At 39.6% G+C, this 25,913-nt stretch overlaps 1 long non-coding RNA gene across 4 annotated transcripts in view; it reads right to left on the bottom strand.

The window, feature by feature from the left end:
• Positions 1–1,090: 1,090 nt before the first annotated feature.
• The window catches only part of LOC115349933, a 47,060-nt gene continuing 22,237 nt past the window's right edge, over positions 1,091–25,913 (bottom strand). Inside the window, exons 3-6 of one of the 4 annotated variants that reach the window (XR_005933830.1) lie at positions 7,121–7,234; positions 6,817–6,876; positions 6,419–6,518; positions 1,091–3,677 (exon numbers count right to left, since the gene is read on the bottom strand). This is a non-coding gene — a long non-coding RNA (uncharacterized LOC115349933). The remainder of the gene's footprint in view (positions 3,678–6,418; positions 6,519–6,816; positions 6,877–7,120; positions 7,235–25,913) is intronic. The other 3 variants (XR_005933831.1, XR_005933832.1, XR_003926280.2) reach the window with 3 other exon arrangements.

Raw genomic sequence — 25,913 nt, forward strand, 5'->3', positions numbered from 1 at the left:
AACCCCTTCTTACTTATTTGAGAACTTCCTTATTCAATACCTATGAACCATCCCCTCTTTTCAGAGCTCTGAACACCTCAACTTGGCTTTCTCTTCTCACACAGGAAAGAAATGTAAGGACTTTTGCTGGAATAATTTGGCAGTATTTGTGCAGACCTTACTGAGCCCTTGGTGCTTCCGTTCCACCACTAGGGCCTCCTCCATCTCCAGCCTGCAGAGCAGCTCCTCTGGCTGCAGGTCAATTGGTACCTTAGTTTCTTCCTAGCACAATAGACGTCCATTCAGTCAAATCATGAAAGGAATTTATTTCTAGGGTAATGCAAATATATACAAATATTGCCATCAAAAATGAAAAAAAAAATCCATTGTTCATTTCCAGGTATAAGAGCCATCCAGACTTCGTAAAGCAGGGTTCATTAATAATCCTTCACCAAAGGTATCAGATTTTGTCCCATCAACACCACCATGGTCATTAGTTATAAGAAAATAATCCTTCTTGACAGATGTAATGGAAAAAAGCACTGTGTTAATGAAATTAATTTCTAGCATACATGTAACTCTCATCTACTTGTTTACAAATTGCGAACCAATAATTGACATGAAACGGTATGTACGTGAAACTTCAAAACACAAAACAGAACTATTACAATCTCAAGTACTTGTAGAGGAAGAAGAATCCCAGTTAAGACATCACAACACTCTCTCTGTTGTCTTATTCCACCAATGGATAAAGATAGTTGCCCAAAATCTATGTCTCACTCTAATGCATCAGTAGGGTAACTAAGGCAATCATACGTTAGACTTCTGGAAAGTATTGGAAGCCTGGGTTTAGAGTTGGGAGTGAAAACAGGGCTTTCATAGAGAAGAAGAGAGATGGTCACAACTGACAATTCATCCAAACTGAAATTATTCCCAGAAGAGCTTCCTGTCCTCAAAAAAATTGGAAACACAGGTTTTGAAATTCTAGTAATGTGCTATTTCAACATTTTTAAAACAAAAAGTCTTGGTTTTGCAGTTAAAAGCATCTTCTCCTGTTGAAACTTAATTTAGTTTATATTAAAAGGTTAAAAAAGGAAAAAAAAGGTCAGTATTAAAATGAAACATGTTTATTTGTTTCTTAAGTCACTCATACATTCACTGAGCCTCATGCCAGGCTTAAAATTTAAAAATCAACAGAATCCTTGTGGGACAAGAAAACTGTTTTCTGTATATCCACACAGCAAAGGGAACATCAGCTTGAGAACAACCCTGATGAATGGAAACATAGTCTAGACCTCCAACCTTTCAAATGTTTAGTGACTTCTTATTCCCCTCCCCCCCCCCGCTTTTTTTATTATTATACTTTTTAGAAGAGAGCTACACAGATAGTCTTTAGGGGACTAAAACTGAGCAGTTCCTTCAACCAAATCAACCCAGAATTGTTCTTGTAGATTTATGAAATCAAAGTATTAAACATAAACACCTATATTTCACTATGGCCTTTGCATGGCAAACAGATTAGTCACTGTTGATGCTGAAACTGTTATGACAAACTGGGTTGGTGGGTTTTTTTAAAGGATAATATATTTGAAAAGCTTAAGAGCAGTCAAAGGCCACTCATCTTTTTCAGCATCCAGCTTTTCCAGTCATCTTTTCTCAAGAGCACAAAACATGGTAGCAAGAGAAAGTTGAACGTATTTGAATCAGCACAAGTTATAAATTTATGAAACTTAAGACCAGAAGAGAGTGCTTGATAAAGCAATCTGGGCTCTCTTGTATTGTGCTCCCTTCATTGTATCTGAGTGACACACTGTGTTTGGCTAAAGCATGTCTTGCAAAGAGCCCTCCAGCTGAGGGACAGTTGAGATATTTATTTAGGCACATTGTACATATATATAAGTGAGCCACAAAGAGAGTTTTAGACACTCACAGAAACAAGAGTAACCGCCCATTGAGTACAATCTAAAAACTAAAAATCTGCCTCTGGTATTATGCATATCCATTCTGGACACAATAACATCAGTTTCCCTGAAATAGTTGAAAAGCTATACCATGATGTTTTTTCAGATCTTCTAGTGTTAGTTAGGACATCAACTATGCTGTCCTAGCTATGCTACCAAACCCACGTCTGTGGATGGAAAACATACTGGCACTGGAGTAATTTTGTCTTATGATTAATGAGACGGTTCAATCATACTGAGGGAATACCTTTTGTGACCATGGCGGTGATTGCTGATAACAGTATATGCTATACACATACTCAAAGCCCTTTGTAGTGTAGGCTACAGGTTTTTTTATCAGAGAAACAGTTCAATGGAGTTATAAAGATGATGTTTGAGAGCCATCATGAAATGGCAAGGCCTTTCTGCCAAACATGTAGTCACTTAATTCCTTCTTTCTTTATAGCAAGAAAAATACATCTCAACATTGAAGAGCTATTTCCTTTCATGTCCAGCTGTTCAGTCAGGTACAGCTTCCCCAAACTTCCAACTGTCCCACTAGATTTAAGTTTCTGCAGTGCTCCATGCTCCAAAACACTGGAAATATGGGGGGAAAAATGGTTTAGCTGTTCTCAGCTGGAGGACTGCTATAGGAAAAAAAAAGAAAAAGAATCTTCTTTTAAGCAGTGTGCCAGATCACCCTACAAGGAGAGGAAAACTAAAGTTTAGCTTAGAAATGGTCTACAATAATGAGAAGTATCTTAGAATTTCCTTCATGGATTGTCTTTTATTTCACTGAGTGAATCTAGCATATTTATTTCAGATTTCAATGACTGAAATGCATCAGGTAGGAAAGCAACAGCATGCATGCTTACTTTATAGACTCTTTCATGCACTGAAGTACATTGAGCTCTTTAGGGGAGAGGAAGGATCTCTCTAGTCCTCAAAAAGGGATTTCCAATATTGTAAAATTATGCTAGTAGTATGACTTGTAATGACAGAAACATGTAGAAACTGTACTACAGTCTGTAATTTTTTAAAATACTTTGGAATAATCTACCCCAAATCAGGAGATGGATTCAGACTGGTGCTATGGTCATCACTACTTCTGAGGAGTTCTTTGTAACGATATTTGTGAAATTATAGACCTGTAGCTCTTAAGGCTAGAAAGGACCACATACAATATCTCATGTTCCCTTCTCTTTAGTACAACCATATAATTTCACACAGCTGTGTCTCCATTGTTTGCTAAAGCATACCATCCACTCTCAGTTTGCAGACTTCAAGAAATGGTAAGCTCACTGTTCCTCTTAATAATTTGTTCCAGTGGCTGATAACTTCATTGTTAGCAACTGAGGATTGTAACACTAATCTAGGTGGCAGCCAAAAAATACTGGGAATAGCTCTACCTGCTTAAACAATGGTATTCAAGATAATTAATATCCTTCTTGCTAGGTCTGTTCATCATAAAAGCAACACGGCTTTAAGAATTATTTTTTTTTAAGCAACCACTGCTTTTGTGAACTTTTCGCATTTGTTTCTCATCATTTGGGTTTCTAAAGCTTATAAAATTTGAAGGCAAATCCACGTTCTGGTTTCCATCTCCATAGGCCACAATGCTTTCAAACAATGACTGATAGTTTCTTCTGTAGCTTTCCGTGATTTCCATGCAGCCTTTTTTCATGATAGAATGGAAGCCTTCTTCTTACAATGAAATTATTCCCATACGGAGTCATGGCTGAAAATTCATGAGAACTCCTGCACATGCACAAAAAAGGAATAAGAAATGTGAATGCTCTTTGGGATGCCACAAAACACATTTCCAGATAAAATAATAGTTTGCATTTTTGCAGACCTTTCCATCTTCAAAGCATTGGACATGCATCCATCAACAGAAAATATTAGTGATATTAAACATCATAAACGTTATTTTACTAAGGTTCTGCTTCACCATCACTGTCAGATTTAGCTGCTGCAGTTCAAGGGGTGATAAAACTATTATGTATGACTGACAGACTTAGCCTCTGTAATGCACCCAACTTTGACAAGTACACCGCCAGCAGAATTCTTGGAAATCTCACTCCTTGGAACAGGGTTAAGATATGGAAAGAGTATGTCACACAAAGGCTGACTGCTACCATATATTAAGACCAGGTGGTCTTAATGGGTGGGCTACAACCCCTTATCTGCTCTCCCTCTGTAAATCTGTACTTACTTTGAAGCTTTACCCTTACGAATTCTGAGTCCTTTATTAGAAGCTGAGGCTCAGCAGCACAGAGGGTTAGCCTTTATTGTCTCACTCATGGCCAGGCCTGTCTGAAAGCCCTTTTTTCTGTCAAGAGGTGCTTATCAATGGCAGAAGTCCTGTGGAGGATCCATACATGGCAATGGACGACTGTGCAGAGACTCCTGAGCAAACCTGACGGCTGAGATAGTCCCACAGCACACCGCAGCACTATGCAGAGAAGCTGTTAAGGTCCCTATAGCGGCTCAGCCATGTTTTAATGGCCCTGCACCCAAACAAGTCAGCCCTAGCTCTAGTTCAGAGTCACCTTGATACAGCTCTACCAGTTCAGTGCCCATCTCACTATGACTGCAGCACCTCCATAACAGTGACACATGGCCAGGAACTGCCCACTGCAGTGGATTGTTACAGCAGTCAGCACTTCAGAAATGAACGCACAATAATTCTGAAATGAAAGCAAGAAAGTACTTCAAAGTTTTTCATCTGTTACACTGACAGAGAGGGAAGCCTAAGTTTGACTGATTTGATCAAACTAAGAAATTCAAGCATCCTCGACCTAATTTTAGGCCAAAGAAAATTGCAGCAATGCAGAAGCAGCTGATAAATCAAAAGCAGAAAAATAGGAATTAAAGCTTGGTTCAGGCCTTTCATCTTTATTACCCTTCTTTATGTGCATATGGTAGGTGTTCAACACTTTCCAAATCCGTACGATATTCCCCTGTGCATCAGGAGCTGTAGGGCTGTAGTTGTCTATAAAAAGGCAACCTAACAGTTTCCTGTGACCGAGAGTTGAATGTGTTATTTGTTACCAGCTGGTTCATGGATAGATTGAGCCCAAGTCTTGGCATTAAGTGATCAAACTTACGTTAAACCACACACTCAAGGGGGTGAATTCATGTATAGAGAGAATTCTGGCGCAATATTTTATTTCTGACTTATGGCATATGACTCTTTTTTTTCTAAACCAATATTAAAACCAGAACCTATAATACACCAAATACAGACTGCATTTTTTGGAAAGCTGATACCAAACGTAACAGTAAATGAACCCTTCTGAAAGGTTAAAGTTGCTTTCATATAAAACATTTTCTACCAGGAAATGGAATGTTGAACTAAGCATTTAACTTGAAAGAACTGTGCACAGACTCCAATGCTTGCATTATCCTTTAAAATAAAAAAAGCAAAGGGGTTTTATGAGCATACATAGCTCTAGTTTCATAAAAAGGGTATTATGGTGACAAGGTAAAATGAATCCCAGGGTTTTGGATGCTTCTTTTAACCTTCTTACAGCTCCCTCCCTGTGTATTAACCATTCTAGGGTGAGGTTTCACAGTATGGCTAAATTAATCTAACAGTCCTGCTCCCTCCACAACCCCCTGCATCCTTCCTTCCCTGGAATGCAGGTCCATTCCTTCCCTTCCACTTTCTCTGATTTTCATGTGGCTCTTCAGTGAACCCAACTGGATTACTAAACCAACAGAAAACTATTCATGTTTTTATTTTGCCGAGTTAGTTTTCTACCAGCTGGCAAGGTGAACTAACTCTAGGGGTGATACAAGAAATCAGAGCTGGTGCAGAAGCAGCAATGGTTGAAAACAGCACTCCTAGATTTTCTTGGGAGAGCTCAAACCCTTAAAGCACCCATTCTAAATCACGTGATTGCCTCTTACACATACACTTACTTTTTGAGATTGTAGACCTGTTGCATTAGCTTCTACAAAAAACTAATGAAAGAAAGTAATGGTACCAAACCTATTTACCACTTCCAGAGACAACAAAGATAAATGGCAAACAGATGCACCATAGGGTAGTTGCCTAGTCTCAGGAACAGACAATCCTGCATGAGGGCAGAGCCCCATGCATCTCTATATTAAACAATCAAAGAAGGTCTCTTTACTGGATACAATCTTCTGCTTTGGCATGGGGAGAAGCCAACTTTATACAGTTTCCTTGACTCTTGATTTTGATTCCTTCATCATTCGGGGGCGGGGGGGGAAAGCCATTCAAATAAGCCTGACACATTGAGCTACTGCTGATTTGCCAGATTCCAGTGTCCTCAAGTGTGACACAGCATTATTATTCAGTGTCCTGTATTTAAAATCAAAAGTGATTTAATCTGGCTTTCTGCCATCCCACTTGCTGACATGTTGACACCACCTAAATAACACATAGATGTGTGACCACACTACTTTCATGCCACATGCTGAGACAAATAGACAACACCTGCTATTATTATTAGCCACATCTTAGATACCTTGGAAATGTGCAAAATGAACATCAAAATTAATTCAGACATGTTGTGGTCTCCAGCTCCAAACTTCTTCATTAGGACTCAAAAGGAACCTGTGCATCCACTGTGATTAAAAACAGAGATTGCTGATTTACATCTCACATCCTTTAAAAGTCACCCTTCTAAGATTGTTGATAAATAACTGAGTTTATTAACTGACACAAGAATTTCCACCAGCAAGGCTTTTCTCTGTACAGTGTTGACTGAAAAAAACATGTAGAAGAAAGCTCAAAGAGCAACAAACCCCCAGTTCTAGACTGCAAAATTCTAGCTATAAAACTATCTGATTAATATCAGACACTGTTCCCTGCTAACATTAGCCAGTCTACTTCTCTTCTGATCATGTCAAAATATAAACATACCAATGTCATCAGGGCATGCTCATTAAATCAAAGTGAAATTGTGGTTTTCACTGGAGAACACTGTAAAGCAAAGATAGCACATCTGATATATCACCTGTTTCTTACATGACCATCTTTTATCATCTAAATGTCATACAACCTCAACCATACTGAGAGCAGACAGCAATATATACTGCTTTTCACAGGGCATTTAACAAGGTTGAAAGTTATTATCTATATCACTGGTCCCCAGCTATCATTACATACACCCTCCTTTCCAATCCTGTGACTGCCAAGCAGAGAAAGTGGCTGGTTGTATTTTTACCTTTCTATGGTGTACAACAGTAGAAAACTTGCTTGTCTTCTTCATTTCACTGAGCCTATGCTGTCAGAGCAGGACTGTGATACACACTCCTCTTGTGAAGACACACAGGAGTAACTGTTAAGTCAGAGGGGACAACAAAATACAAAAAACAAAGAAAAATAAAAATCAAGTCTTTAGAAGTTGGGATGGCTGTATTGCTGTGGAGAAGTTACCTCAGTCCTCACTCTGTGGCCAGCACCAGGGAATTGCACCTATGTAGGTATGCAGTTCCCTACTGACTTTAGATTCCCAAAGCCTGAAATAAAAGAATATCTGGCTCCAAACCACTGAACTGTGCAACTAGATGATAATTTCTCAGAGAAAATCAGATATACATCTTGAAATGCCTTGCCCAAATAAATTCCTTTAGAAACTTTGGAAACTAGCACACATAAAAAAAGAAACGGAGGGGTTCTTTTTTTTTTTTTTTTTTTCCCAGCTCCTATGAAACAGTCAGAGCACACAGAAACTTGGTTTATTTCTGCTCAAGGATGAATACATTGGACAATAATCTGTACTTGTCCACATTGTTCAAAAGGATCCGCATTTTGAGAGTCCCAGACCAAGACCAATTCTTTCTGTTTTCTCCATTAAGAAGACCAGGAATCTTGTGGTCTCTTTTCAAAGGAATGTCTTTGTCCAGAATCTTGCCTCAGAGATTCATTTGCACTATGTTATTTAGAACAGAAAAGAACACTGGAATGACTTCCTAATTTCTTTAGTAAATCTGTTCTCAATCTACTTTATTCCAAGCATTTTTATAGACAGTTTCTTACATGTTCTACTCTGAAGCCCTGTAATTACACACACACACACGTCAAACTTTCTCTTGACCAGAACAGACTTGTAGTAACTCCAGTAAATTGAAAGTAAAAGTTTGGGGAAAAGAGTAGGTTGGTTGAGAAGATAACTTACTGTTCAAGATGTGACTTCTGTTCTGACAGTTGCTATGGGTAATGTAGATGCCCCTGACACAAAAGTGAGAAAGCCTGTCTTGTGGAGGTTTTGTACAGTTTTTGTTTTGCCTGGGGTTTGGATTTCACAAGGCTAACTAGATTGCCCTTGTCTAGGAAACCCCGGGGGTAAAGCCAGATGGTGTCTGTGTGCAAGACAGAAAGAGTGAAAACTGGGAAAGGGTAGTGGCTGAAAACCAGGGAATAAAACCCACTGAACTAGACAAGTGAGTAAAATATAAAAAGTTAAGAAGAAGTTATGAAGTGGCACGACAAGGGTAATGAAGTGTGCTTGCCACAAGCAAAAACGTGAGTATTTTGAAGGGAATGTCAAAGTTCATTCAAAGCTTCTTTCAGCAAGGTTTTTTTCTCTCCCTCCTCAATGGAAGTCTTGTGAGAATTCTCTTAGCTTCAGAAAATTCCTCTAAATTCTTGTTGCCAGATATATACCTGTATATGCAAGAATAAATTAATTATTCCAAACAAGTCCAGTGCTACACCAGTAGCAAGTAAAAATAGCACAACTTGCACATTCTTACTAAGACCTAGCTCAGCAGTCAGCAGCACTGCTGGAATGGTCAAGGATAAAAGCTCCCGTTATGTGGTAACATGATTTGACTGTTTCTTCTACCAAAATGTCCTATTTAAGTGACTTAAAATGTACAGGTAAGTCTCATATTTTGTGCAGCTGAAAGTGCACGAACACTGAAAGACCAAAATCTGGGTAAATGTGAGCTACTGACAGCAGTAATGAGTCTCTTTGAGAGGAAATGGTGCGCTCTTCCTGTCATCATGGTTTCTCTCTTGATGGTGGAGGGGGAAGGAACAAGGTAAATGGAGACTTTGCCACATTCAAAGGCAAGATCTTCCGATGGTGAGGCTTCCTTGCATTTTATCTGATGTCCATATTTACAAACTTGAGCACATGTGGTTTCACAGAAATGTTCAGAACAGAAGATAGAGGCGATGAGCAGCACATACATGACCTGTTTCCTGTGGTGGTTGAGAAGGGTGTGCTGGATGCCAGGCCAGGCTGGTGGGGCAGCAGTGAGAGCTGTGGTATGCAGTCAGTGACACCATCAGAGTTCTGGCAAGAAGCTGGGTGTGAGGGCACAGGATGCACATACATACATGAGCCCAATCAGAGTCCAGAGGCAGCTAATTTCCTTGCTTGTAAATTGTGTCGTTTGCAGACCAGTTTCAAGTGAGACATAAAATAACATTTTTTTATACACATAATGATTATTGACCCATTCATACAGCATTTTGAACATTTTCTGTGAAAAACAGTTTTTTTATTTTCTACTATCTACATTTTAGTTTTCACATCTAAAAAGGATGCACAGTTCTACATAGAGGTGTAATCTCTGCTTGATTGTTTACAATTCCAGTGTTGTACCCTTTCTTATCTGTTCACTTTGGCTAATGTGGCTTGAAGATTTCACTCTGTGTTTTTCCTTTTCAATTGTATACATCAGATAGCAGATATCATACTTCCCTTCTATCATGTGACACATTTTCATAAAGCAGAGTGACAACGTGGCAGACTTATTCGCACAAAGAATTAGCCTTGATCTACTCTACAGCATTTCATAGAAACTAGCACTGATTTTTACAGTATAAATTAGGGAATGCAAGGTATAGACAGTACTATGCTTGCAAATATTAAATTCAATGTGTTACATTTCTGCAGAAAATCAGTACTCACTCAATTAGCCTGAAGAATCATTTGTTATTTAAGGCTAATTCTATTTCTGAAACAGCCTCTTTAAAACTGTATTATCTACTTCATCTCTGTGCTAGCCTGCCATCTCTGATATGACTGATACTTTGGAAGACATTGCCGTGAAAGGAGACTACGCTTGCAGCAGTGTAGTTGAAAGCTAACCAACTGTCATCCATCTTCTCTTTTACAGTATGTGCTCGTATAAACAATGCAGAAATCAGAGGCTTATCGAGGCTGCATTGAAAAGTGGTGAATCAGAGTTTCATTGAAAATTTGTGGAGGGTGCTAGGCTGTAATTTTAAAGGTGTTCAATGTTCCAGATAAATGTATACTTAGCTTTCTGTAAAGCGCTTAGGTACCTTAACTCCACTTACTTCAGCTCAAGGTGAGTGCTTTCAAAATCTTCAAAATTGCAATAGGCAGCTACTTGAATGTTAAAGACCTGCATACTCTTAAAAATCTGAACCCCAGTTCTTGATGACCAGTAGTCTTAGCCTGCCAGCTCAATTCAGTCTTGAGCACTGTACTGTATGAGTGTTACCTACCCACTAGAACTAGGCCATTACCACCCATCTGAACAGTAACTCAGAAGTAATGAATAAGAAATATCCCTCTTGGCCTGTACTGGAAGCAAATAGAGGTAAAAGGCTAACCGTACCATTATAACTATCCTAAGCCTCAGTCTTACCACCCTTCATACCTCTAATTAAGCATGCAAAAAATAAATATCTTCCTGACAGTCTTTCCTCAGGCTTGGTATGAGTGATTTGACAAAGTCCAGAAAATTGCTGTGAAAAGATGTGAAACAATTTTTCATTCTAAGAGCTATTTTTTTATTCTAAAGAGATTTTTTTTTAATTTCAAGAAAATGTAGCAGCATTCTAAGCTAGGATCAGTGTGTCTCAAACTACAGCAAAGCCTACACACTCCAGTTACAATAAATAAAATTTTTTTTAAAAGTTACTAGCAATAATTTTTTTAAAAGACAGAAGAATTTGTGTTTTTAAGATTATATCAGTGAAAGATCTAGCAAGCCAAAGTGCTTTCCTTTTCCATTCCAACTAAATCATACACTATTCAGGGTAGAAATTTGGCAGGGAACTCTGTTGGATTATCCCTACATTGTGGCTGGACTGGTTTCTTTATCCTTTTTTGATAGATAGATGTCTAGCCAAGCCCTGAATATCTTCAGTGGTGCTGATTCCAAACCTTCATTTGGCAGCTGGTTTCCTTGGCTATTAGTCCTTATGTTTATAAACTTTTCCCTGATATATAAATCTAATTTTCTCCTCATAATGCTTAGGGCCACTTTTTTTTTTTTCTTTCTTTCTTTATTATTAACTAATGAGAATAATCAAATATCATCTCTTTATCATTTTCTTTCTATTGTGCACAATAAGAGGTCACTTTAAACTTCCTGGAATTAATGTGATTAATTCTCTCAACATCATACCATGGGTCTTATTTTGCAAGCCTACCATCACTTTTCTTACATAGCTCAAGATTTAGACAACTTTTTTTAAACAAAATATCTAAAATCAGTTACAGTACTTCAGCACGTGACCATAAATGACCATAAACAAGACTAAAGTTTTCTCTTCTCATTATGTATATTTCCATGGATTATGTTGTATAAATGGTTACACTAGTTGACTCTGTGGACCCTTCATCAGGCTAGAAAATGTAAGAGTTTGTAGAGCTGAAAAATATCAATGCTGCAAAAAGAATGACGCTGATTGTTGAGACAACAGTTGGAGAGACTAATTCTGATCAGCAAAGAAATGAAATTGTAGATCAGTATCAGTGTTAATCCTACTGAATTGGGAGGCTGGTGTCTCTGTAACCACTACAAGACAGTTAAGTAGGGTCAGAGAAGGAGAGATTTATTTTAGAGGGAGTAAAAACAATGTGAGAAAAGGAGCAGTGGGCTGCAAATTAGCACTTTGAAAAGCTGCTGAAAAGGAGACACCTTAGGAGCTGAAGAAGGGCCTGAAAGTGGCTGAAGAGTTTGGGGGAGCTGTTTGTACATTGGGAAACTACAGAAGATTACATTAGCCATGCAGCGCCGAGCTGCGTCACTCAACAACAGTTCACGGCTGAGGATCCTGGGAGGAAGGAGGCTGAACTGCATCTGAATGCAGAGAAAGGTGAAGTAAGCTAAGTCCTATCTTCTTCTAAACAATTCCTACCTGCTAGCAGTTTCTTCCTTGGTATGTGCAGAGTTTTGTACATTCCCTCCCAAGGTGCCCAGGCATGGTCCTCAGCGCAGTATAGTACACCTTTACTGCATAAATTCCATTAGGTGCATTAGAACACAGAAGCTCTTTAGTGGACCTAGCACTCAGTTGGATTTTCACAAAAATCACCATTAAATCAAAAGTAGTAAGTATCTGATAGCTTCTGGCAATTCTACTAAATGTGTATTTGCCCTAAGTGTCTTTGAACAACTGACTGCAAGCGCCTTGACAGGTCATTGCAGCTTCATGGATCAGGATGTGTGAACACACATGGAAAGACGGATCACAATAGTATGACTCTGGGAGTCTTTCCTATTAACAGGATGAGCACTTGGTTCAGACTGTGTTTGCTCACGCTTCCGGACACATCTCATTCTCATCAAACATGCTCATATGACTAATGGAAGCTGTACCGGAGTGTGTCCCATGCACTCATTAATGTAATTTGCCAAGGCATTCTCACACTACTAACCTGGCATGCATCTTTCTAGTTACCATGTAATCATTACATTTTGTCCGTAGTTACACAGTACCAAACATTGCCAAGACCATTCAAATATTTTTGACCATTTGTCTAGTTCAGTTCCAGCCATGAAAAGTAACTCAGCCCATTCCAATTATAAAAGAACTGCTTCTTCTGGGCATTCATTGCTTGCAGTGACAATTAAATAAGTTGTTTTAGAGTAGGAGTGTTATGGCCACTGAGTAGAAAACTTACAATAGCCTCAGAGCTGACCTTGTTTGCCAGGTAGCTTTTAGCCACTATACGATTTCCTCTGAGCTGTGAACCTTTTAACCCCTGCATGTGCATCTATATCAGTGTGTTCAAGGAACACTTATTTCTGCATCTCACTGTCCCCTATCATCAAGCTGAGGATTACCAAGTTCTTCTTTTCACTGGAGGACTGGCACTTTTAGGACGTGGGAAATGTGGTTCCTTTCTTAAATAAAGGGAGTCTGAGTAATTCTGTAAAGCCACGAAGACTGAACTCTGCATACACATTTATTCTAACACCTTAGATCATTTCAGCTTTTGAAGTTCTGATGTCCAAAATAACTTTATCAAAATCACAGAGCTTTTAAGCAACAAAGTGCATCTAGGGGAATTGTTTTCCTGACACTGAGGACAAAAATTGCCCAAATCAGAATACTGCACTTGAAAGTTTTCTTAAGACTTCAAGAATTTGTTGTGCCTACATCTGTCTGCTCAATAATTTGCTGCTAAGCATTACTACTGTATACAAACCATTTGGCAGCATTGCTTCCAGATTGAAGAGCCACTAGAGTCAACCTGACATTGAGAAAAGTTCTGCCTTGCTGGAATACCTATTTTTGCATTTAGATTTACATCTTCCACTAGCTTGCTGTAGGATGCCACATACCTGGTTGGTTACCTGGAGCCTGCAACTGCAGTCTTTGACAGAAGTAGACAGACAAGCCTGCTCTCTGGTGGAACCATTCCCATTGACGTGCAGTCTAGAGGAATGCCACTTTGAAATCATTCCTGCATCAAATGTTTGCATGACCATTAGGACACCTAGCAAGGCAGCAGGAGACCTCATGCTCTTGGGCTGCTGCTGATGCCTGTTGTCATTCAGGTCCTATCTGCTTCAGCCAGTACCAGAATGCTGAAACACAGGCCAGAGCAAGTTCACTGGAGTTCGATGAAAACAAAAAGCACAGTAACCTTGAGGAAGCAACTGGGGACTATCTGCATAGCTGTGGCCAGCCCTCTGGCCATACAAGCTACCCCCCTGAGCCTTCCAAAGCAACAAGATACCTACTACACATCTTAGGAAGCCAACAGATGTATGGGAGATCCAGGATCAATCAGCAGGAGGAGATAATCATCTCACTACTTGTCCATAGACAGAAATGTAGATGCTGAACCTGTCAGGTCCTGGGACAACCTGGCAGTACCGATTTCAGCAGCAGACATGGGTGCTAGTACACCATGCTGTTCCTCGCTTACTGACCAGAACACTTTGCTGGGAGGCTTACAGTGCTCTTGAGCTGGGATGGCCAATCCTCTGGTGCTGCTGATTCACTTAAATCCTATGGTCTGGCATCTGAACAGCACTTGCTACTACTTCCATACCACATTTAAGGGCAGTAAGGATTTAAAAGCCAGAATCCCTTATTAAACAAGGGGAATACTGTCATGCTTTTTGATGTTCAGGGACACTGGACCTTGCCATCTCCAGACCAAACCAGTTAAATATGGCGACATTTCAGGCATGAGCTGCATTTTTACATGGTTTTGAGGGTGACAGAAGGTATGATTTTAGGTGGATGAAAGGAGAAGAATCAGGTCAACTAAATTAATTACCTGAATACTTCCTAGTACAGCTCAGGAGAATCAAGTTCTAATCTGAATGAAGTGTCAGGGAGACTAGAAACCTTGTTAATATGAATACCTACATAAAGTCACTAATTTAAATGAAAGCAATTGCTGACAACAATACTTCAAATTTACAAAGCTCATTATAGCTGGGATTCTAACAGAACTTCGTCTAAACCTAAATCTGACCATTTAAGTCTATGGTAAAACTTCCACTGACAACTGCAGAAGCAGGCTGAGGCCTCGTGGAAACTTTTTTTTAGAGATTTTTTAAACTTTCACCTCACTGCTTTAAAGCGTTTTGCAAGCACATACACCTCAGAGGTTTTATATAGCTGGTGAGTAAGCTAAAACATATGAGGAAGAAATAGTTTGTTCTAAGCCGCAGAAGAAATCTGTGTCAGAGCCAGAAATTGGACTCAGAAGTGTTGATATCCTGGTCTTCTCTGTGGCACGGGAAAGTCTTCTCACTGAGCTTTCAAGTCCACAGGGCAGAAATGATACTATCAGTGAGTTCAAGCTGTTTGAGTTGTTTATGAAGAAAAGTGGCCATGATGATGCTTGTAGCTCTACAGTTTTCATTTCCTTATTACAAAATGGAGATAATTCTTATTTTAAAGCATCCATTCCAGCTTAGTCACGGTGAGTTTAAGTGCTTAATGCACTTTAAGTAGAGACCATAGGAACTGTAAAAAACCTGATGTGTTTCATCAGATCCTTTCAAGCTGTAATGGTCAAATATTTAAGGAAAAAAAACCCAAATAAATAGACATGACAGAAGCATACATAAAACATTTCAAGTTTCCTTCCTATTTTATATTACAGGAATCAGGAAGACAAATAGATTCTTCTCCCTGAAATGCTTAACATTCTCTCTGAAAAAAAATTTTCAGCACGTGACCTCTAATAAATGTCAGTTCTTTGGGAAAATGAAGAAATGGTGTATAAAATAATAATTAAAAAAAAAAAAAAAAAAACCACAACAGAAGAAAAGCAGAAATTAGACAGTGACAAAACGGCATTGTAGCAGATTTCAGGAAATATATTTTCTTTTCCAGTGTTACATTCCAAGATATTTTTAAATCACAGATATTGAAAACAGATTCCCATACAATTCTTAATCAGTTACAGTAGCCAACAGGGTTAGTGGTTCCTAACATGTGGCAAAAAATATAATATTTCTAACTCAAGCCATGTCATGCTGGTATTTTAACCAGCATTCCTCATGCTATTGTTACAATTCCACTAGTTTCACAGCATTTGATTCTTTCTGAATGTAAGAACACAGTATCTCCCTTTCTGACATTAACAGCAAGCAGTATAATCATAATAACCATGGTTCTTTTCATTCCACTATCTCAAGATACTTTGATCCTTACTCCTGATTTTGTAGATGGAGAAACTCCAACTAAGAATCACGAGGTGACTCTCTGGAGTCAGCCAGGAGTAAGGTTGCTGTAGGGCCTAGAATGGAAAAATCAGCAAAAAGCAGCACTTCACAAACTTTTTAGAGCATATCTGGTCTCACACACAAAAGGCTTTGACTTCTAATCACCTTCCCCTAATCTGCACCACAGCAATGCTGCTTTCATGTATCTCCAGGGCAGCATTACTTCCTTGCTCTGAAGTTGAGATCCCAACCCACCAGACACAGCCAGTACACAGCTCTGTAATCCCCTTAGAGGCGACAGCCTCTGAGGGGGATCCCTGAACAGGGGCGACTGTCCCCCACAGAGAGAGGCCAGGGAAAGTGATGCTCCACTGAAAAGCTGACACCATGGTCCTTCCTCTGCCACTCGAGACTCTGCCCCTGGAGAGAAAGGGGCACAGCGAGGCACAACCTGTTGCGGGTGCTCCCGCACACAAGCCATGACCCACCACATCCGACATGTGGCACATGCCAGTCCTTACCCCTGTGATTCGCATTAGATTCAGATGTTACGAATCCACATGCATTGGGGCAGCATGTTAAGTCTTATAAAATAAACTGTAAAAAATATTACTCATCTGTGAGACACTCATCATTATTTAGTGAAACTTACGGTTTATGCAAAACACATTGAAATAAATCACATTAACAAAACCTACCTGATTTCATAAGCAACTTGTATCCAATATTTAATATTTTAAAACCCATTAAACACTTCATTTAACAATGGAGTAACTAGAAAATTCTGACATAAAAGCTCTAAAAGAGATTTGAACTATTCATTGAATGGCGACAGAAAGAGATTCTGAAAGAGATCTTCAAAAGCTTGCTGCAAAGCTATATCAACATTTTTAAGAGAAACCATTCCTAGTCATCTATTATAAAACAAAGCAGAGGTGCATATAAAAATTCAAAAAAAAGAGTTCCTGTCATTAATGCAGGATATTTCAGAAGCAGCTGCAAAATCCTGAAGAGGTGCCATTTACATTGGATGGGCTTTTTGTTCTCCATCAACATTGCTAAGAGTACAAAGTGGAAAATCACATATTACCCAAAAAATTCAGTTTGGGGATGACCAAGCATAATTATAAAACTGGACAGGAAGGATGGTGATGGGTGAAAGACATGAAATCTGGAAAAGCTGGATAATTACGTTTCAAAATCGACATACTATTTTTACACGCACAAAAAAAAATATTAGAGTTGAGTTTTTAATTTAATTTCAAGTTAATCTGAATCTGTTTGTTTGGGGTTTTTCAACAATATCATTTTTCCTTACATTCTCTGAGGTTAGAGGTAAGAAAAAACAAACTACCACCTGACCAACAGTAGGGAAAGGCTCGTTCCAGGACACACAGGGATGGTTACCCGTATCCTGCATAAAACACAACAGTGGCTTGCAAAGTACTGCTGACTTATCTGATGCAAATGCTGCAGGCAAGTTAAACATTTTGAAATAACCTTCTTACTTTACAACAGTTATTAATGCACTTCAAATGCAAATTTTACTTTTCTTAATCCAAAATAGGAGTTCCTAGAGAGCATGATATGTACCTGGATTGAAAGTTGTCAGTTTTATTTATATCAAAAATATATTTTAAAATTGAAATGCTAGATTTAAAATTAAATATTTGATTAAGATGATCTGATATTTGCCAAACTTCATCACCACAGTCACAAATACAATTACAAGAATTTGGCCTCTCTTTTTCATGTATCACCTAGGAAATTTACAGAAATGAAACTAACCCTAAACTAACAATGCCCATTGCCCTTCAGAAACACTGATGTCCAAGCGCAGTGCATTTGTTTTCTTGCAAGGACGTCAGCAGTATATTTAGCACCAGGGTGGAAATAGGGGAGGTTAGACTAAAAGACTCATATTACATATTGCAGGTGTCGTATTCCCACTCTTGTACTGCTCCTGGATTTATGGCCTGCTCATTTCATGGTTTCTTTTGAAGCATTTTGACAGACAATTGCTTCTCTGCCTAAAACTTTAGTATGATATACTAGATGCGCAGAGGAAGCCTTCCCTAGAAAGTGATATTATTTTTCCAAAAGAAAGTGGTGGTGCGGTGTTTGTTTCTTTTGTTTTGAAGTCACAACAAGCAGATGAAGCGGCGAATGGAAGGGGAATTAACTGTATATACAATAAACACAATAATTTCTGCTTCATATATTCAACTTGATTGTAATACAGAATTACTCTGTATGAGAGCAGGTGAGGCCTTAGAGACGTACAGAGTTAAATGTAGAGACGCTGTTGAGATACTAAAAGCTGAGATATTGCTGCTGACCACAGAGAGCAAATTACAATTAAGTACACATCTTTCTGGGAAGTTTGCCAAGGAAAAACCAGGGAGAGGCGGTTGTCACTGCTGCTTTGCCTATGCTAGGGAAAAATGGAGATCTAGTTGCTGTAACTCTTACCAAGAAAGCAACTGCACTCAGAGTACAAAGCAAATCAGTGCTAATGAGACAAATCAGGAAACAGACTCTGAGAATGAGTTCAAAGCACAAAAGTAGAAATGCTTCAGCACTGTCTGCATTATCAGCTAAGCACTGGGGCAACGGCACCACTGCTGGCTGTTGCTGTAGCATGGTGTTTTGTTTTGCACAAAACCAGCTTCACAGACTAAAGACAGAAAAGCAGGGAAAAAAATCTTCAGATGTAGTGTTACAGCAGGAGAAACCAGGGATATTGTAGAAGCAAATAAAGGTTCAGGCAGAACTTTTGCCTTTGATAAGAGGGTACAAAGAAGAACTGAAACCATGGAGGTACAGTGATAACAGCAGAACACAATCAAGAATATTCATACGGAGCTGAATTTCTTCAGCAGGCAAAGGAGAGGGAAAGGTAACAACAGTGGCCACGTTGTAGCCCATAACGAGAAAAAGATGAAAAGGATCCCAGCCTACCACTCCCTGTACTGGACTCAAAATTGAGATTTATTCTACTAGGGGACACAAATTGAGAGGAAGGACAATGGTAAAAGCTAATGGGAGCAGGGAGATGTCACATCCTACTGTTATTTCAGTACTTCTTTGCTTCCTTAGAGAGAAACTGTTTGATCCAGCAAGAAACAGACTATTCTGACTTTTCAGTCAGGTCAAGAGATCTTTCGAAGTTTTCTACCAGTCTTTGCTGGTAATACATGGTACTAATTCTTCTATACTTGAGATTCAGAGAAGTGACAGTCACCCGCAGCCTGAGCACGGTCAGCAGCATTGACATGTTTCTGCCATTCTAACTGTGGCAGAAGCTAAACAGAGGGGGGGCTCTTCAGCACCAATCTCTCGTGTACCCTGGCAAGCAACTTATCTCTGCAAATGCTTTTCTGGTTGGCTAGTTTTGTTCTGGGCCCAGTGTTAGCTCCAATTCTCCTCTCTACCATCCTGGTTGTTACAAGAACTTCCTTCTGTAATTTCTCATTATCTTTTCAATGTGCAAAGTTATCATTTACTAAACACCATAAATTAGACTCTCCTCCACACAGTTCTTAAGTATGTCTTTACATCTACCACTGGATCAAAGAGCCTTCACTTTTGTTTCTGTGTGAGAAAAATCCCTTTTGGTGTGAAAAGAAATATACTGGGAGTTTCATCTTGCGTGATTTCCTGAGATCCTCAGTAAGCAAAGAACATTTATACTACTGTCTCTCACCATCTCTCAGCCTCTCACAGGGCTGGGCATCCAGGCGGTACCCAACCATGGCTAATCTGAAAAAATTTCACAAGGAACAAAACAATACAGATGCAAAAGCCCAATTTCAAGCATTATATTTCTATGTAAGTTAGTAGTTCTCTCCTTTGTCATTTTAGGGGTGATGAGTTGGACCTATGGGCCTTCTCTTGGGAGATTTCCCTTTCCTGTTCCACCCTCTACCAAAATGCTGGTGGTGGCACTTCACAGGCGTCTCTTGATGCAAAGAAAGCAATGTCACAGGCATGCTACAGAAACCAAACTCACTCATTCATTAGTCCAAGGTCTCCTTTTAACTCAAATACTGTTTGATAATGAAAAAAAGTTTAGGACCCAGAAATTACTTATATGGTTTCTATAAACTCTCAATCCAGGAACAACATCCAAGGGTTTAATTGCACAAAAGGCAACATCACCAACCTCTCACTCTTGATGACCTGTATTAACACTGAGCCTCAAATAACCTGCAAACACAATAATACCGCAGTGAAAAAGTAATCAGTCTTGACCTTAGTGCACATTTGTCTGTGTGGTATTATCACAGAGTTCAGAAATTGGAACCATCTCACAAAAAAAGAAAAGCATTAAAACCATTTGGGAGCCCCCAAAGTACACGAGGAAGCGTGTGCTTTGCTGCTGTCTGGCAGTAACCTCTTCCATGAGTCCTTTGCCAGTCTGACCATGCACAAGGCTGCAGGACTGAAGCAGAAACTGATTAAAATATGCATGGGCACGTGTGTGTGCGCGCATTTATATGTATACACACACATTTCTAAGTATGTGCTAAGGAAAGAAAGGATGCAGGGAAGACTTTAAAAAAGCTTTTATGCAGGGCAAGCTTAAGGAAGTCAGGGACAACTGCTCTTGGTAAACTGATCTGAGATTAAGAAAAAAAGGAAATGGTCCCCTTTGATGAAGGAGTTTAGAATAGGTACAGCTGCATTGTGCAGGAACAGGAACTTGGTAATAAAAACACTCTGACGTGGCATTTACCCCAAAACATCAGTGAGTAAAAATAAATACACATCCACAGAGCTTAGGCTATTCTGGTGCATCTTAAATCACTTTAATGCATCACAAGATCTGGGACATGCTGAAAATTAGGCTTCTAGTGATTATTTAGGGTTGCTGCAACCAGTTACTGGACATTTGTGTCTTTTAGGTAGTCGTATATAACGTGCTTGGGAGGCAGCATCTGTGGGCAACAAAGTTCTGCATTAGGAACCAGTTACTTAAGGAAAATTAGTGCCCTAAGCCAGGACCTATATCACACACGTTCTTTGTAGGGTTCATCTCTTTTGCTTATTAAGGCTGTTTGCATGGATTGCTACTGTCCTAAAGTCGCACGAACTGAAGTCCTCTTGTTCTCACTCATTTGGGCTACTTTTTTCCAGTCCAGTACAGCTGTCAGTCAGGGTGCAATCTCTTTGAGAGCAACAAATGAGCCAGATGCATAGTTCAATGGCCAGACACTTCAAGTCATAACAAGCTAGTGAAGCGAGCTAATTTAGCTTGCAAAAGAATTAGACTTTATTAGCCACTAATACCACTTTTTGCCCTGCATAGCCCTTTAACCAGCTGCAACTCCATTGACATCACATTTTGGAAAGATTACTAGTGGCACATCTGATTATGGAAAGCTTAGAGGGCTTCCTGGAGCAGCTACCACTTACTAGGACAGCAGAGGAATGAACTTAAATTACCACACTGTAGGCATTCATATGGGATAAATCTTGTCATTGGGACCACAAATTCTGCAAGGCATTTTTGCCTGTGTCTAATTTTTATCATATGTTTACCACATGTATAGATATGTAGTATAAGGCATGCATATTAATAAATTAATGAATTGAGGCCAGAGCTGATGGAGAACTTGTAGACAATTGCATATATACATATATATTTTTAGATGTATGTGTATATAGTCACATATATATATATATATTTGTTTTTATGTCATCATGTTTAGTTCTGGTTTTGGAGTCAGTGATGGAATATTGGTACTTTGTGGTTTTCTATCTTCTTGGTTTCTGAGAATGAAGGAGAGTTAATAGTCTAGCTGCACTCATAGACTCTAACTTCAGATATATTTTATATCAATCCCTATGATTTACAAACCCTGGCTAAACCCAGTGTACTTATATTTTTTCCTATGCAAGTGTCAGACTGCAGTGATACCTTACAACTTTGTGATACTGCTGTAGATCAAAAATCACAAATTAACCTGCTGATCTAGAGGATTAGTCAAAAGATTAAATCTATTTTAACCAGCTATGGCACTTCCTACACAGAAAAACAGTAGAAGCTCTTAACATCCTAACTAGCTGAGTACAGGCAAACTCACTTGATTTCACTTCAAAGGGTTCAAAGTCCAAGTAAGGAGCAAAATTATTTTTTACTCTGAATAATGTTTAAAGAAATAAAGTACAAGGAAGCTGCATGGGTTGCAATGTTGAGAGGGAGAAGACAAAAAAAATCTTAAAAAAAATAGTGTATTAAACAAATAGCTTGCAAGTTTTCATCAACCGTAGTCTAGCTTTGAAGAAGGGGGAGAATGGCAAATAACATAGGTTCTCAGTCAAGCTATTTAGGTGGGGAACCCAAACCAGTTGCATTTTTTAGTAACTATAACCACAAAAAAGACCCATGAAGGCAACAGATGCCTAAAAGTAGTAAAAAGGCTAGTAAGGGAAAGGCAGGGACATAACCTTAGTTTCAGAGTTGCCTACCTCAAAAAACCCAGGGCACACTGGGAATGTGCCTCAGTCACTGGAAGCAGTAGTCCTGCTGTTTTAAGAAGAATGGCATCACCATGCCTCTCCTATAGCAGCAAGAAGTCTCCCAACAGATAGGCTACAATTTCAGCCTCATGTGATGTCTTTTTTTTTTTTCCCCCTAGTCTAATAAATAAGGAGTAAGTCCTGAAAGAATGTGTTTCTCCTGGAATATAACAGTTCAGCAGCAATTAACATGTTCTGGTATAGCTAGGATGCTCAACACACTTTAAACCCAAACCAAGTAAAAAAAAAAACCAAAGAAGGTTGAATTATTTCCTTTAATGTAAGTGATATTTTCTGTGGATCAAATGCACGGCTAGCAGCATTTCTAACATCAACTTTTCATCACTTAGAAAACTGTAAGGAAGAAGTCCCTGGGACCAAACTGGAAATTCTGGTGGACATATTTCAGTATGGAACAGCTGAAACATGGACTCAAACCATGATTTAGCATTCATGGGCAGGATGTATGAAATAAAGGGAGCCCCTTCTTACCAAAAGCATACCTGAGCAGAGGGAGCCAATCTGACCAGAGTTCAGGCTGTGCCAATAGAAATAATAAATATAAACCCCCTTTGGACAGCATGAGGAGTGTCCTTCCTCCTGTCACACGCCAGCATGGCTTTGATAAGAAAACCGTGGGTATACAACTTATCAGTGGTTGCAACAAAGAGCATTTGTCTTTGTCTTTCCTTCTGATCATGTTCTACAAAGTCTACCATAACGGATTCTCAACCTGGAAGTTATTAATGAATGCAGTTGCAATCACCCTCTTTTTATGATTAGGCTGGACAAGTTCCTACACAGTATATAAAAGGGTAGACCCTTACACATTTCTCTTGCACTGTATAGGAAAAGTAAAGAATCTAGCAGACAAAATCCCAAACATCTCACGGAAATGCAATTCCTCTCCCGTGTTAGCAACACCAATTCTCAGCAGTGCCACAGGCAACATCTACCTTCACATTTTTACTTCACTTATAACCACAGAAATACCAACATGAACACAGGGCTGGTCTTCTAACTAGACAATTGCTTATGCCACCCAAAGCAAACCTGAACAACATGACAGCTCATCTGGCAGCTCTGCTGCTCCTGTTACTGGTGCTACCCAGAGAAGGCAATAAGGATGGAGAAAAAATGTTGTGCAGGAAAAGCCACAAGGAAATACCTACCTTGTGAATTCCCCTTGCAAACGAACAGTAGCTATTAAAGGGTATACCTGCTTTGTACAGCACACAGAAAGAAAAAGTATTTTAGAAAGGACCTTGCTGCAGAGTAGCAGAAGCAGAGAATCCCATTAACTCCAGTGAAGCTGGCTAAGATCACTGGTGAAAAAGGAAAACATCCTTTTAGGAAAAGCAAAACAACAAACCAACCAACCCAATACCATGGTTAAAACTAAGGTGAACACAAATAACGCTTCCTATCGGTGCAACACACCTACAACAGAGGGGAGCAGCAGAGAAGAAGGGAAGCCACACTGGTATCATGCCTACAGCAAAGACTGGCCCTGAGAATACATTTGCCATGTACCACAGTCAAAATAAGTGTCATCTGCATCGTGTGATGCTGCCAGGGATACTGACAGTCTCAGCAAGTTTCTGGATTTGATGCATCAGGCATTGAGTTGCCATTGACCCACATGGAAAGGACAAACCTGAAAGGAGGGATTATGATTGGCACAGGCAACTCGGATTAAATCTGTATGATGGTAAAAATCAGGCTCAGATTTTTGCTTATATTTCCTCTCCCTCCCCCCTCCAGAGTGCTCGTGATTAAAGAGTGGAGAACAATGTTAGATCTCACACAGAGTCAGCACGGCATGAGACGGGGAGTCTGCACTGAAACAATTTTATGGATATATGCTTTCAAATGAAATCAAAACTTCCCTAGCACTGCAGCCCTTCTGCTCCCAAAGCTTTCCCAACTTCTGGGGGTTATTGGCAGTTACCTAAGGACTTATTTTAAAGAATAACTGGATAATCGCAGTAGTCTGGATCTGTCATAAACAAGCAGTCACAGTGTAACATGGGACACTGCATTGCTGGGCACCCACGTGGTCTGGGAGCACAGAGGCCCTGCAGCTGGGGCTGGAGTGACAACGGGGATTTTGCAGTCCCCTTATCTCCCATGCAGTCAGCTCCTGGCCACAGAAAATATGCAGTTGTGCTTAAATTGGGGATTTAATGTGGGGGGATTGCAGTTACATGCAATCTCTGCAGAGAGCGATATTCCCTGCCACCTCCCCCAGGAAATGAGTGTTTAGAGTTATTTGTCCCAGGTCAAACCAGCAGAGCATTTTGGCTATCAGTTGCAAGGAGGTATGGGGGACTTACCAGATTATAAAATACTGAAGTGTGATGATTATTGAGCAAGTGCCCTCTCCAGTCACCACAACCAACATCTGTGGCTTACCGCCAGAAACTTGGAGTCATGAAAACAGAGGCTGTTGACTAGCAAGCCACATGTGCTCATCTCCAGCCAGCCAAACTACCACAGCAGAGCTGGATTGCAGCACTGATGCACCTTAACTTTCAGTGAGGCATATCAGTCAGAGCCTGTTACTTCGTGTTCATCATGTATTATCTTGATGCTTATGTGATGCAGGCTCTTTCATAAATTGTTCAGTAAGGGGTTTTGGCAATGGTTTCATGTTACAAGGCTTCTTTTTATATCCCCCGCTGCCTCTTTCAGGCCCTATCCACCCGTTCCTTGCAACTATTAATAAAGTGTCCCTTCCTCCAGCTGTGAGAGCAGGCTTTGCAGCCTGTTTTTAAGCTATTGTTGCACTTCTAACAATTAAGACTTCACAGCTTACACTTCATTATTTTCTTTCCTTGAATCCAAAGTGCATTTTTAAAGGAGCTATGTCAGCTGACATCTAGTCCTAAAAATAGGCATTCAAAAAGCTAAAACCTATAGAAATGCTTCCAGGACTTTTTTTTTTTTTTTTTTTTTTTTTTCCCCCAACGCCAGTATTTCTTTTAAATGAAGTTTCTTCTGCAACCCAAACAGTACTGCTCTGTATTAGCAAGAAAGCATTTGAGGGAAAAGTTAACTCTAAGCCAACTATCCTGACAGCACCCATGCTCATGCTGACCTTTTAAAAAACCTGTCCTCCTGCTAACCCTGCATTGGCTAGATTCACCCACACAATGGACAGAAAGATGGCATACAAAGGTTAGATATGCATTATAATATATATTCTGTAGCTATTCTACATATGGTACAGTCAGCACTGATCTCACCACCATCTTAGCAGAAGACCACATCTAAATCTTAGATAAAGCCCTAGAGTAATTAGGAGGTTACAGAAAAGAAGTGCAGAGTCAGAGTGCTGTCACACTGCTCAGCTTTGCTTCCTTTAGCCTGGACCACAGCAGGGTAACGCGTTCCGGGTTCCAGCACAGCAGTACCCAAATCTGCTCACCTCAATTCAGCAAACCAAAGATCAGACACTGAAATGATGAAGAGCAAACAAGGATTTTTATTGCATTCTTTTTTTCTTCTTCCATTTTTTCTGTGAGATATTGACACACCAGACAGACAACTGAGTTTTAGAAGATGCATGCTCTGCACTCC

Source organism: Aquila chrysaetos, chromosome 13 (genome assembly GCF_900496995.4).
Source record: "Aquila chrysaetos chrysaetos chromosome 13, bAquChr1.4, whole genome shotgun sequence".
Classification (NCBI taxonomy): domain Eukaryota; kingdom Metazoa; phylum Chordata; class Aves; order Accipitriformes; family Accipitridae; genus Aquila; species Aquila chrysaetos.